At 47.7% G+C, this 12,146-nt stretch overlaps 1 protein-coding gene and 2 long non-coding RNA genes across 3 annotated transcripts in view; all 3 read right to left on the bottom strand.

Annotated features, from left to right (window-relative positions):
* Positions 1-12,146, bottom strand: part of LOC135284517 (zinc finger protein 271-like) — a 523,404-nt gene that overhangs the window by 16,733 nt on the left and 494,525 nt on the right. The gene's annotated exons all lie outside the window — the stretch shown is intronic.
* LOC135284611 (uncharacterized) lies at positions 3,887-9,302 on the bottom strand. The gene is made up of 5 exons (XR_010349874.1): positions 8,657-9,302; positions 8,309-8,412; positions 5,971-6,715; positions 5,700-5,783; positions 3,887-5,052 (listed from the first exon to the last, which is right to left on the bottom strand). It is a non-coding gene; the product is annotated as an uncharacterized LOC135284611 (long non-coding RNA).
* LOC135284628 (uncharacterized) lies at positions 9,852-11,751 on the bottom strand. Its single transcript, XR_010349892.1, has 4 exons — positions 11,658-11,751; positions 11,408-11,444; positions 10,987-11,038; positions 9,852-10,002 (listed from the first exon to the last, which is right to left on the bottom strand). It is a non-coding gene; the product is annotated as an uncharacterized LOC135284628 (long non-coding RNA).

Here is a 12,146-nt window from a genome sequence, read left to right as displayed (position 1 = left end):
GGCATGCTCCAAGCGTAGTGCTTGGTTGAGACCAAGGCTGCTTACCTGTTCCTGTGTGCTAACAGCACTCTCCTGGAAAAAATCCTTAGTGGGAGTACAAATCACAGGGGGAGTGGGCATGGTGTCAGTATTTGGGATATCCTGAGTCTCTCTGTTGTTGGCAGCGGTGATGGCCACATCCTCAGTCACTGCCTCGTCAGCCTTTGCCCTGTGATCCCTGGGATTCATTGCAGCCTCAGAGTCTTCTGAGTACTCAGCTGAATCTGTGCTGGTATCAGAATTTGCGATGCTCTGAGTCTCTCCATGGTCAGTGTTTGTGATTGTCATGTCCTCGATCCTTGGCATGAGAAGAGCCTTCACGCACATTTCAGTCACTGAGTTGTCAGAGTCGTCTGAGTGCTCAGCCAAATCCAGGCGGACATCAGGCTCTGCCTGGAGCTGGCTCAGCCCCGAGTCAGGCTCAGCTGGGCCCTCAGCTGCTGTGGTGCTGGGCTTTCTATGTCGACTGCGGAGAAACTGTGGGAATATCTGCAGAAGAAAGGACGGGGAAGTCAGGGGTGTTCCATGGCATGCTCCAAGCATAGTGCTTGGCTGAGCCCCAGGCTGCTTACCTGTTGTTGAGATGGAACAGCACTCTCCTGGAAGAAATCCTTAGTGGGAGTACAAATCACAGTGGGAGTGGGAATCGTGTCAATATTTGGGATTCCCTGAGTCTCTCCGGTGTTGGCAGGATGTGATGGCCACATCCTCAGTCACTGCCAAATCAGCATTTGCCCTGTGATCCCTGGGATTCATTGCAGCCTCAGAGTCTTCTGAGTACTCAGCTGAATCTGTGCTGGTATCAGAACTTGTGATGCTCTGAGTCTCTCCGTGGTCGGTGTTTGTGATTGTCATGTCCTCGATCCTTGGCATGAGAAGAGCCTTCACCCAGATTTCAGTCACTGAGTTGTCAGAGTCGTCTGAGTGCTCAGCCAAATCCAGGCTGACATCAGGCTCTGCCTGGAGCTGGCTCAGCCCCGAGTCAGGCTCAGCTGGGCCCTCAGCTGCTGCGGTGCTGGTCTTTCTGCACTGAATGCGCAGAAACTTTGGGAATATCTGCAGAAGAAAGGACGGGGAAGTCAGGGGTATTCCATGGCATGCTCCAAGCGTAGTGCTTGGCTGAGCCCCAGGCTGCTTACCTGTTGTTGAGATGGAACAGCACTCTCCTGGAAGAAATCCTTAGTGGGAGTACAAATCACAGGGGGAGTGGGCATGGTGTCAGTATTTGGGATTTCCCGAGTCTCTCTGTTGTTGGCAGGATGTGATAGCCACATACTCAGTCATTGCCTTGTAAGCCTTTGCCCTGTGATCCCTGGGATTCATTACAGCCTCAGAGTCTTCTGAGTACTCAGCCAAATCTGTGCTGGTGTCAGAATTTGTGATGCCCTGAGTCTCTCCGTGGTCAGTGTTTGTGATGCCACATCTTCAGTCACTGACATGAGAAGAGCCTTCACCCAGATTTCAGTCACTGACGTCTCAGAGTCTTCTGAGAGCTCAGCCAAATGCAGGCTGACATCAGGCTCTGCCTGGAGCTGGCTCAGCCCCGAGTCAGGCTCAGCTGGACCCTCAGCTGCTGCGGTGCTGGTCTTTCTGCACTGAATGCGCAGAAACTTTGGGAATATCTGCAGAAGAAAGGACAGGGAAGTCAGGGGTGTTCCATGGCATGCTCCAAGCGTAGTGCTTGGCTGAGCCCCAGGCTGCTTACCTGTTGTTGAGATGGAACAGCACTCTCCTGGAAGAAATCCTTAGTGGGAGTACAAATCAAGTGGGAGTGGGAATCGTGTCAATATTTGGGATTCCCTGAGTCTCTCTGTTGTTGGCACTGGTGATGGCCACATCCTCAGTCACTGTCTCGTCAGCCTTTGCCCTGTGATCCCTGGGATTCATCACAGCCTCAGAGTCTTCTGAGTACTCAGCCAAATCTGTGCTGGTGTCAGAATTTGTGATGCCCTGAGTCTCTCCATGGTCGGTGTTTGTGATGCCACATCCTCAGTCACTGACGTGAGAAGAGCCTTCACCCAGATTTCAGTCACTGAGGTCTCAGAGTCTTCTGAGAGCTCAGCCAAATGCAGGCTGACATCAGGCTCTGCCTGGAGCTGGCTCAGCCCCGAGTCAGGCTCAGCTGGGTCCTCAGCTGCTGTGGTGCTGGTCTTTCTGCACTGAATTCGCAGAAACTTTGGGAATATCTGCAGAAGAAAGGACAGGGAAGTCAGGGGTGTTCCATGGCATGCTCCAAGCGTAGTGCTTGGCTGAGCCCCAGGCTGCTTACCTGTTGCTGAGTGCAAACAGCACTATCCTGGAAAAAATCCTTAGTGGGAGTACAAATCACAGTGGGAGTGGGAATCGTGTCACTATTTGGGATTTCCTGAGTCTCTCCGGTGTTGGCACTGGTGATGGCCCCATCCTGAGTCACTGCCAAATCAGCCTTTGCCCTGTGATCACTGGGATTCATTACAGCCTCAGAGTCTTCTGAGCACTCAGCTGAATCTGTGCTGGTGTCATTATTTGGGATTCCCTGAGTCTCTCTGGTGCTGACAGTCGTGATGGCCACATTGTCGTGGTTTGGCCCGGAAATGTGTTTCTGGAAAGGTTTAGGTTGGGCCAGTCAGTGGCCAAATTCAAAATTGGCATGTGGTGTGGCCACTGAGAATCTGGATACGCCTCTGAGAACACACAGGGGTTAAAAGCAGGAGATTCCCAGAGAACTTCCTCTTTGGGAATCCGGCGTTGGTGAGTAGAGTCTGACCTCTCCCCTGCCCAGCTGCGTCTGGGTGGGGCAGGGGGAGGCCATGACAGGGAGGAGGCCGGGAGCCCCAAAAGGTGCAGGGGTGGAGGTTGTTGGACCGTGCAGGGGTGGCGGAGACTTGAGATGTCTGGGCAGCCCCCCCGGAGAGAGAGACACAGACTGTGCTGGCAGCTCAGCCGGCCAGAAGCGGGGGATGCGGCAGCTGTGGGAGTCCTTGGGCAGGCAGAAGTGAAAATTTTAACCCCTTTGTAGACTAATGGGAACCTTACAAATACTGAATCCTCCTGAATCAGCATGAGGAGAGAGAGAGATGAGAGACGAAATGGGTAAGCGTGAGGAAGCTGGAAGAGGAGAGAAGAATCCTAGGTGGAAGAGATGATGGAGTGTCCTTGAGCTGGACTCTTTCTTGTATAGCCATGGACAGACCCGTGTTTTTTCCCTGTGACCCAGAGACTGTATTTAGGGGGAGGCAACACCCGGGAGTCAAGAGTGAAGCAGCAGCGTGAACAGAGACGGCTGAGGAGGGTGTGGGATGCTGTCTGTCTCCATGGGGAGGAAGATCTCTGTTCATGAGGCCCCTCGGCCCCAGGGGGTGAAATCTGGGTGGGACTGGTGTCCCAAAGTTGAGAGGTGAAGCAGTGGTGAGAACAGAGATGGGTGAGAAGGTGTGGGATGCCCTCTGTCCTCAGAGAGGGTTTGAGATCTCTGTTCATGAGGCCCCTCGGCCCCAGGGGGTGAAATTTGGGGGGGACTGGTGTCCCGAAGTTGAGAGACTGCTGCTTCTGGAAGTGGGTGGAGCATCTTTAAACGGGGAGCCCTAGTAGCAGTCCTGGCCTGTGTCCAGTGGTGAGAGCATTAGACATGGGGGGGAGAAGTCACGAGGGCTGATGTTCTCTGGGTGGGGCCATGGGTGACACGGAAGCACAGGAGGTTTTAATTGTGCTTCCAGGGGAAGCCTGTCATGCAAGGGGGGACTCCTCTCTCCCTGATGGATTTGAGGGTGAATTGTTTGAGGGGTGGTGAATCTGTGGAGAAAAGGGAGGGGGGAGGAGGAATGTATTTGGAGGGTTTTCATTTCTTAGCTTTGTGTGTATGTTCCTTTTTAGATATTGTAATGAATAAAGTGTTGTGGTTTTTCCCTCCATCCCCCAATGGGAGCCTGCTTTGTTCTGTTCCCGGACCACATCTCACAGCAACCATTTTGGAAATACACCCTTTCATGGGGGCCCTGGCACTGTGCCAGGGTCAAACCATGACACTACTATTATAAATGACTACTCCAACTCAATTATTAATTAAATTTATGAAGTTATCAAATTATACATTTGGAATAAACCAGAAGCTAAAATTGACTCTGAGCCGGGTGATCAGAGTTGGGGAGATTTAGGATTTGGCCCTTTTGCACCAAAGTCCCCATGGGTTTCCAAAGAGCATTTCTCAGAGGGTCCCTTTTATACAGTTCTTTGTGCCCTGGAAGGGTTTCTTCTTTAGCATATTATCACGTTTTCTGGAACTGGTGGATAATTCCTGGAATCCTGTCAGGTAAAAAACTTTCTGGGGAAAACTTCTGATGATGCTTATCAATATGCCTCCTGCTGGAATCTGGTCAAAGGAAAAATCCCTTGGAATATACACTGGAATATATATCTCTGGAGACAGTGTCTCCCTGCTATTTGAATCTCTATCACTTAGTTTGTGGTTGCTGGTGATGCTTACCAAAATGCCTCCTGTCAGAGGAGAGAAATCCCCTGGAATGTACATTTCTGGGGACAGCTGCCTTCCTGTTTGAATCTCTATCATTTAGTCTGACCACTGCCTTTTTGGCCACTGGTTTTAGTACACATAATGCTGTGGGGTTTTTTAATTTTATTGCATTAACCACCAATTATTTTATAGTGAATATTACACCATCCTTCTCCCCACAGTTTTATCTTAATGGCGGATACCACAGCCCATCTCTTCTTTTGCAAGATAGAAAAGCATTACCCTCAAAAACCACAAGGATTTCCAAAAGTAACCAAAATAATTTATAACTGCATTTAAAATAAAACAAACAAAAAAAGAGCAGGTACTTTGCACTAAATAATAAATAAAACAGAACTATTTGTAAGGTTTACATGGAAGAGAGAACTTGGAACTATTTACATCCTGGAGACCCAGTTAAGGCACTTGGTTCCAGTCTGGGTCACTGTAAATTCTGACTCATTCCATGGATGAGGTCAGGCTGGCTCTTGGTCCCCTCACTGGGCTTTGTTCAGCAGCAAGCTCTGGAAAAAAAGGAGCAAGAGAGAAAACATTTGGTTGCATTCATCCAACAGGCACACCTGGCAGAACATAATCAATGACAGGAGTGAATTTACTACAAGAGGACCTGCAAGACTTTTTGACTTTCAGCAGCTGCCTCTTTCTGGAGAGGATTTTTACAGCCTGCCAGCCACTCAGCTAGACCCACCATGTTTATTTTCTTTTGCAAGTTTGCCAGCAGATCATGGCAATGCATCCTTTTGCCCAGAGGGGCCCACAAACCCTGGTGTTTTATGGAAAATGACACTGCCAAGGCCCCTTGGGATGGCAGGTAACAGCTTTTCAGTATTCCCCACTGCTTGTACCACAGGACAATGCAACATTTGTAATGATTAAAGTGTACAATCAAAAACGGATCAGCAGCTCTAGGAATTCCTTCTGGCCCATACTGATCAAAGGCCCAGCAAGGAGTCAAAATTCAAGTGCTGTTCAGCTGTAGCCAAGAGACTCAGCAAGTGCTTCCCTGAGAGGGCAGCTCTGCCCCATCCCTCCCTCTCTCTTTGCTCCCAAAAGAAGTGCTCATGAGGAAGCAGAGGCCGGGGTGGCTGCAGGGCCAGCCCTGGCTGCTGTCTTCAGAAACCACAGGTAGGGCTGCAAAACAAACACTTACTGTCCTAACTTCAGGTCTTCTTGTCTTGGCTTCATGTGGCACAGAAGGCACTGGAAAAGGATTCTTCTCATGCCCTGCAGATCCCTGAAAAACCACCAAGAGAAAGCTGCTCAGAGAGAGATGCCTGAAGCAATTGCAAAGCCAGGCTTTCCTAAATTTCCAGAGAAAATGTCCATTTCTCCCATGCATACTCTATGCACCAGGCTCTCCCCCTCTTGCCTTCTTTCCCAGCAATCCCTCCAATAATTGAAATGCCACCTTGGCTTCTCACCTGGCAGCTCACAATACTTTGCACCATTCAACTTTACCCAAGCACAGAGAAATTCAGCAGCAAGTCTCCTTGGCTCAATAGCTGGGAGTGCAGTGAGGGCTGGAAGCAGGAAAATGATCAGGAAAAAGCAAGCAGTTAGAAGGCAGCTAATGCACTGTGCACAGTCTGGCCTAAGACAGAACACTGACACATGCTCCCTCACCCCCAAATATCATAGACCCCATGTCCCAAGCCATCATTAAACTGCCAAATTTTTTATAAAAAGCAAGTAAATTCTAATTTTTTAACCCATAAATGCAGCAATTCCCTCTGAATGATATACAACCTAAGGCCCAGATTGCAGTCCTTTTCTTTTTATAAACACACTCCTTTTTATACACACACTCCTTTTAGTTGCAGTTGCCTACAGTCAGAAATGGTCACTTATCTGAGAGGATGTTTCTGCAGTGCATCACACAGCACGCCTGGGTTGCAGGAATACTCCCACCAGCCCTCCTGGATACCAATGGTGAAGGCCTGGGTTTTCTCCTCGGGGTCTTCCTCCACTTTCCTGTGCTTGGCTAAGAATCCATCCTGCTTCCTGGCAGAGTTATCCATGGCAGGCAGCTCCAGGTTGTCAGTCACAGCTCTGGGTCTCTTTTGCATAGACATGGTGAACTTTGGTTCACGTTGTGCAGCAGTCATGGCTGGAAGTGGTGGCAGCAACACATTTGCCCTCTCAGTTTGGAATGAGTCTTCTGAGGCTCTGGACAAGAGAAGCAAATTCATGACTCTGATGTACATAGAATGTAGGCATTTCTTAAAAGCTTGGCTACATCCTGTCATTCATGGTGTTGTTTCAGCAATGCAACAATTTCAAAGATGAGAGGCTTCAAATGAGAGGCAGTTTGAATTGGCAGAGACTTTCACATTCAATAACAGAGTGGCCTAGCACATCTCTGATCATCTGAAATCAGGAGGTCCACGGAATTCTGGCAACAAGAAGCAGCACCAAGTAGCTCTCAACCTTGTTTCACCACTGCTCATTTGCACCATTTGCAGTCAGCTTTGCAAAGTTTCCAAGAACACACCAAGCAGAAATTCCCAGCTCATAGAATGCAACATCAGAAGAGCAGGAAATGAAGTTAAACGCAGTGAGAAGGCTCAGGTGTAAGGCTGCACTTCTTGCCTGATGCTGCTGTGCATGGCACAGTCCTCTCACCTCTTTCAGCAGCCACTTTTCCTGTGCTTTGGTCCCTCCTTACTGCACACGTGCTGCCCAGCTGCTCTGCCTTGGCTCAGCTGATGCTGCACCAAGGACCATTTGACACAGAGCACAGCACCATCCCCGACCTGCTCCAGAGCCCTCTCTGCCCAAAACTACCTCCCACCCTTGCCACTCCAAAAGCCAGCACATGACTAAGACAGCTGCTCATTTTCCCTGAGGAAAAGGGAGGAAGGAATTCCAGAATCAAAGCTCTTCCATTCCTAATGCCATTGGAACAGCCCTTCTCCCAGGCAATCAACAGCCCTGACACCTCTGTGCTTTCAGAGAATGTCAGAAGGGAAAGGCTCCCTTCCCTGACCCACCTACACCTTCAGAGCTGCTTTCTGCACTGGGTGCTGCTGTGGGAATTCTTAAAAGCACAGAGTTTTAGGAAAGCTACAAAAATCAAACCTCAGAGACAACAAAGCTACGATGAGAGCTAAGCAACGGCCCTAAGATTTATCAACAGAAAAATTATAGAAGAAGTAGAAAACTAGGGACAAATCAAACAATAGTCTGTACATTAACACTTGTCTGTAAGCTACAGAGAACTATATCTAGCAAGATATTAAGAAGTTCTAAGCTTAATACTAGAGCTCTGTGCAGTGTCTTTTAAAGCTTACCAAGAGGTATTATACTGAAAAGAAGAAAACTTTTTTGAAACAAAAATACATGTACATATAGTAGTTATATAGAACTACTGTCTAGATGCTTTTGCTTTGAGTGATTAGTCAAAAAAATCTTCTAAACTAAGTTGTAACCTTAAGTTCTTTTTCTGCTACCAAAAATGTAAACTTCTTCTCATTGTCATAACCATGGAATAAGACTAATGCTAAAAAATAAACAACTTAAGACATGCTCCAACATGGCAACAACAATCCCATCCCATTCTTCATTTCTACATAAAGCCCCAACCAACAGCAGCTTCCAGCATGCAAAGGCCAATCTGCAGCAGCTGAAGTTGCAGAAGGCACACCATGTTAGAAGCAAACTCTGGAGTGTCTGGACAGGAGATCCAGTTCTTCATGCTACCCTTCTGAAGAGAGACTTAGATTTGCACATCTTTCTTACATCCCATCACTGCATACTCACTTCAGTTGATTGGAGCCTTTGTTGGCTGAAAGCCAAAATTATTTGGTTGGGAATGTTTTGTCTCATTCCTTTTTCTTCCTGGGAGTGTCCCCTTTGTCTTCCTTCTAGTAGGAAGAATAAAAAAAAGGAAAAAATTGACTCAGGTCATAAAAGTTTACCTAAAGTACAGACCAATACAGCTCAGTTTGATAGATTCTGGCTGAAAACATTAAAAATAGCACACTGGAAGTCCCTTGAGAGGAGAAGCATCATGGCTCCACTGACAACCTATGAAGGGGAAACTCCACTTGGGTTTTTCAAGCACCACCTTGCTCATTGTCCAAACCCACTTGCCCTGGCCCCTCTCACCTTCTTCTTTCCAGGGGACTCCTCAGGACTCCTCATGGCTTTCCTCTTCAAGTCTGCCTTCCTCAAAGGCAAGAACAACTTCTTCTCCCCAGGAGGCAAGGGCACTTTCTCCCTGTGCCATTCCCCAGGCCTGTGGTCACTGGGGATGAGGGCATCACATTCCTGAGCATGTCTCAGGAGCCTGGCATCCAAAAAGCCTTTGGCCTTGGCCTGCTGGGAGCCCTTGTCCTTTCTCTCCTCAGAGGGCTTGTGAAGTGCCGGCTGCAGGGCTTTTTTGGTGGTGGATTTTGGCTCCTCTGTTTTCTTGTCTCGGGGCTTGTGCTTGCAAGACTGGTCTCTGACCTCCAAAGGACCAGGCTCACTCTCCAGTTTCAGGACTTTTTTCCATTTCTCATGCACCAGGGGCTTGCTGGGCCTTTTGATACCCACAGTCTTCCTGGCCAAGGCCTCCTTGGTGTGCACAAGAGGCTTCAGAGAGCTGTGTGTGCTCATAACGTGAGATTCCTGCTGAGCCTGAGTCACTTGGCCAGAGGTCTTGTGAAAATGCTTGGCGGTTTGGCCAGAGGTCTTGTGAGTGTCCTCAGCCACTTGGCCACAGCTCTTGGGAGGAGGCTCCCTTGCCTTGGAGTGGTGCTGGTAGGAAGTGCTGCTGAGGCCCTGCTCCTGCCTCACACCCTCCTCACGTCCATTCCCAGGAGCAATTTCCCTGGGACCCTCTCTTGCCACTAATCCTTGCTTTCTCTGGGTCACCAGGTTGTCAAGGCGCCACTTTTTAGCAGTTGATGGCTCAGGCTGCCAACAAAAGAGAAAAGAAGGATTCAAGACTGGTGCCTTTTTTGACTCTTTCTGTCCTAGCACAGCTCACCAGAGCCCAGGGACTCTTGCCCAGAGGTCATCAAGTCTGGCCTTTGGCCTGTGAAGAAATGACTCTAAACTAAGCAGCAACAAATTTGCTCCTTGAGCACCATGCATGGATATGTGAGGAATAAAAAACCATAAACCAGTCAGTGGCAAATACCTAAGCCTTCATTGCAGTGAGAGGGGTCTTACAAATCAGTATTTCCAGGGCAAATCTGGCAGAATTTGGTAACAGAGTACAACATGTGCTTCCTTCCTAAGACACGGCACTGCAGTAGGCAAGGGGCTGTGGAAGCAGCCTCTCCATGGTCCCTGAATTCACCTCACACACTGGCAGGTCCAGCACCCTTGGAAGGTTGTCCTCCTCACTGTCACTGCAGCTGATCTCTCTGTCACACACTGAGGAGCTGTGGCACTCCCTGGTGCTCCCTGACTCCGAGCTGCTGGGCTGTGCTGCTGCCACCTTCTTGTGCTGGGACTGGAGAGCTCTGCAAGGCCACCAGGAGACAAAATTAGGAAGCAGCAGGGGGGAAGCATTCCATTCCACTATTCCATTCTACTCTATTTCTATTCCACTGACATGGACGCATTCAAACCTAAAACTGAACCCTGTGTTTGGGCACTGAGAGCAGAGGGGAGAAGGCCAGAGGAATACATGGCCTTGCTCAAAATACAAAGCACCAGAATAAAAATGCTTGCAAATTATCAAATCTCAAACTCACACCCATTCAGACAAACATACACAATTCCCATAGCTTATAGAAATTTTATCTCCATCCCACTCTGCAGCTAGCTATATTATCAGCATATAAAGAGAGGTTCTTAAAAAGTCCATGTGAAATACTATATTTCTTTGTGTTTCTTTTGAAATAAAAGAACTACAACACATTTTTGAAAACCTCTACTTGGGCAATTGAAGAAAGTTTTACAACAAAGGAACTTGAAAATGTCATCAGTAGATCTACACAGTTTAGGTAGCTGTAGCATTACTTGTCCTGTCATAACCATGTGCACCAAAACCATAGCCAGGAATGATCCGATTCAGCTGGTATCCCTTGGAATTTATGTCAGCCTCAGCAATATCAGTAGGTTGACAAGTACCAAGTGGGACAAGATGTTAAGCACCACAGAGCTTAAAGGAAGACAAAAACTTCAGTCTGGTACACAAAGACTTAAGAGTTTTTTTCTTCTCTTTTGTTATGTTTTGCTTTTTATCACAGCCAGTGTAGTCATGACATGGTTTAGTGCACTTGGCATTGCTGGATTAACAATAGGACTTGACGACCTTCAAGTCCTTTTCACACCTTAACAATTTCAGTGAGTCCATCATAAAACAACACTTTTTCTGTTGGTGAAAATTCCCTGCAATCAAGTTTGCTGAGAAAAATTTACTAATAACCCAAACTGATGTGCATTCCAGGTTCTTGTAAGCAACTGCCCAGCAGAGAAGAGAACAGAGCCTGGTTACTTACAATGCTCTTGGCTGAGAACTCAGCAATGTTTCTGAAGCTGTGCCAGCCTGCTCTGGAAAGCAGAAATTAAAAGGTTGCATTTTATGCCTCCCTCAGAGCGTATATTACCCTGTAGTCTCTCAGCACCAGATTAGAGAGTCACTTTCTTCTAGAGAGGGCTTTGCCACCAAGACTGTTCATCACTCCAGATGGGAGTTTCCTAACTCAATATTGCTTGTCCTCTGCTGAACCACTACCTTGAGCTCAAGGTAATGAATGGTCAGAGTTTCCTAAGCCATTCCTAAATCCATCCCTGTTCAGCAAAGCAGAGGAAATCACCCTGCTTCATCAGTAGGAACACTTGATGGTCTCTGCTACAGAGAACACACAAAATTACCTGACAGCACACAAAGAATTGTGTTTACTTTGCACGTCTACTTACTCTGCTTCTGTGCTGCAGATCCATCAGGATGGGATTCCTAGAATAAAAGGACAAAGGAGCTTAGCATGGAGTTAAACAGCACATCTACTGACATCAAAACTGTGTTAATGGCACCTTATGGGCATGTGCATTTTTGAAGAAATCTTTTGAAAACACTCTAAGAGCTGCCAAAGAGCTGAGCTGAATTTCTGCTCAGCAGAAAGGTCTCTTGTCATTTATCAGAAGGCCTGGCATAAATGGGCTGGGTCACCTTTGTTGCCAATGGAAGTTTGGAAGTCTCTGCTCTTGGAGGCGTCTGGAGATGGGACAGGAGAGTTGGCAGTGAGCTGCTCATTTCCTGGAAAGTGAGGGAGAGAAGCAGCTCTCAAAATGGATTTTGCCCCCACCCAGTTTGTTAATGTATGTGAAACATTAGCAAACACAGAGATCTTCTATTTAAGAGCACTTACCCTGAAAATTTCTTCAATTGATGGCACATCAGAGGGCTTCTTTGCCTGAAACACGAACGAGGGAAACAGCAGGAGTTTGTTTGGGTTTGTTACTAATTGGCAGGAACTCAGCAATCCTTTGCTTACCAACAGCTCCATAAATGTATTGCAGATGTGCAAGAGTGAGAATGAAAAAGGCTGATCTAAAGGAGAGTTAACAACAGAGACCAGGCATGGACAGAGCTGAACCCAACAATGTCAACTCCTCTTACTCTTCCTGCTCTGTGTGTCTTCCCTTTGCAATCTGGCAA

The sequence above is a fragment of the Passer domesticus genome, chromosome 21 (genome assembly GCF_036417665.1).
Source record: "Passer domesticus isolate bPasDom1 chromosome 21, bPasDom1.hap1, whole genome shotgun sequence".
NCBI classification, from domain to species: Eukaryota; Metazoa; Chordata; class Aves; order Passeriformes; family Passeridae; genus Passer; species Passer domesticus.
The sequence above is the reverse complement of the archived record's forward strand: the minus strand, read 5'-3'. Positions and strand labels throughout refer to the sequence as shown.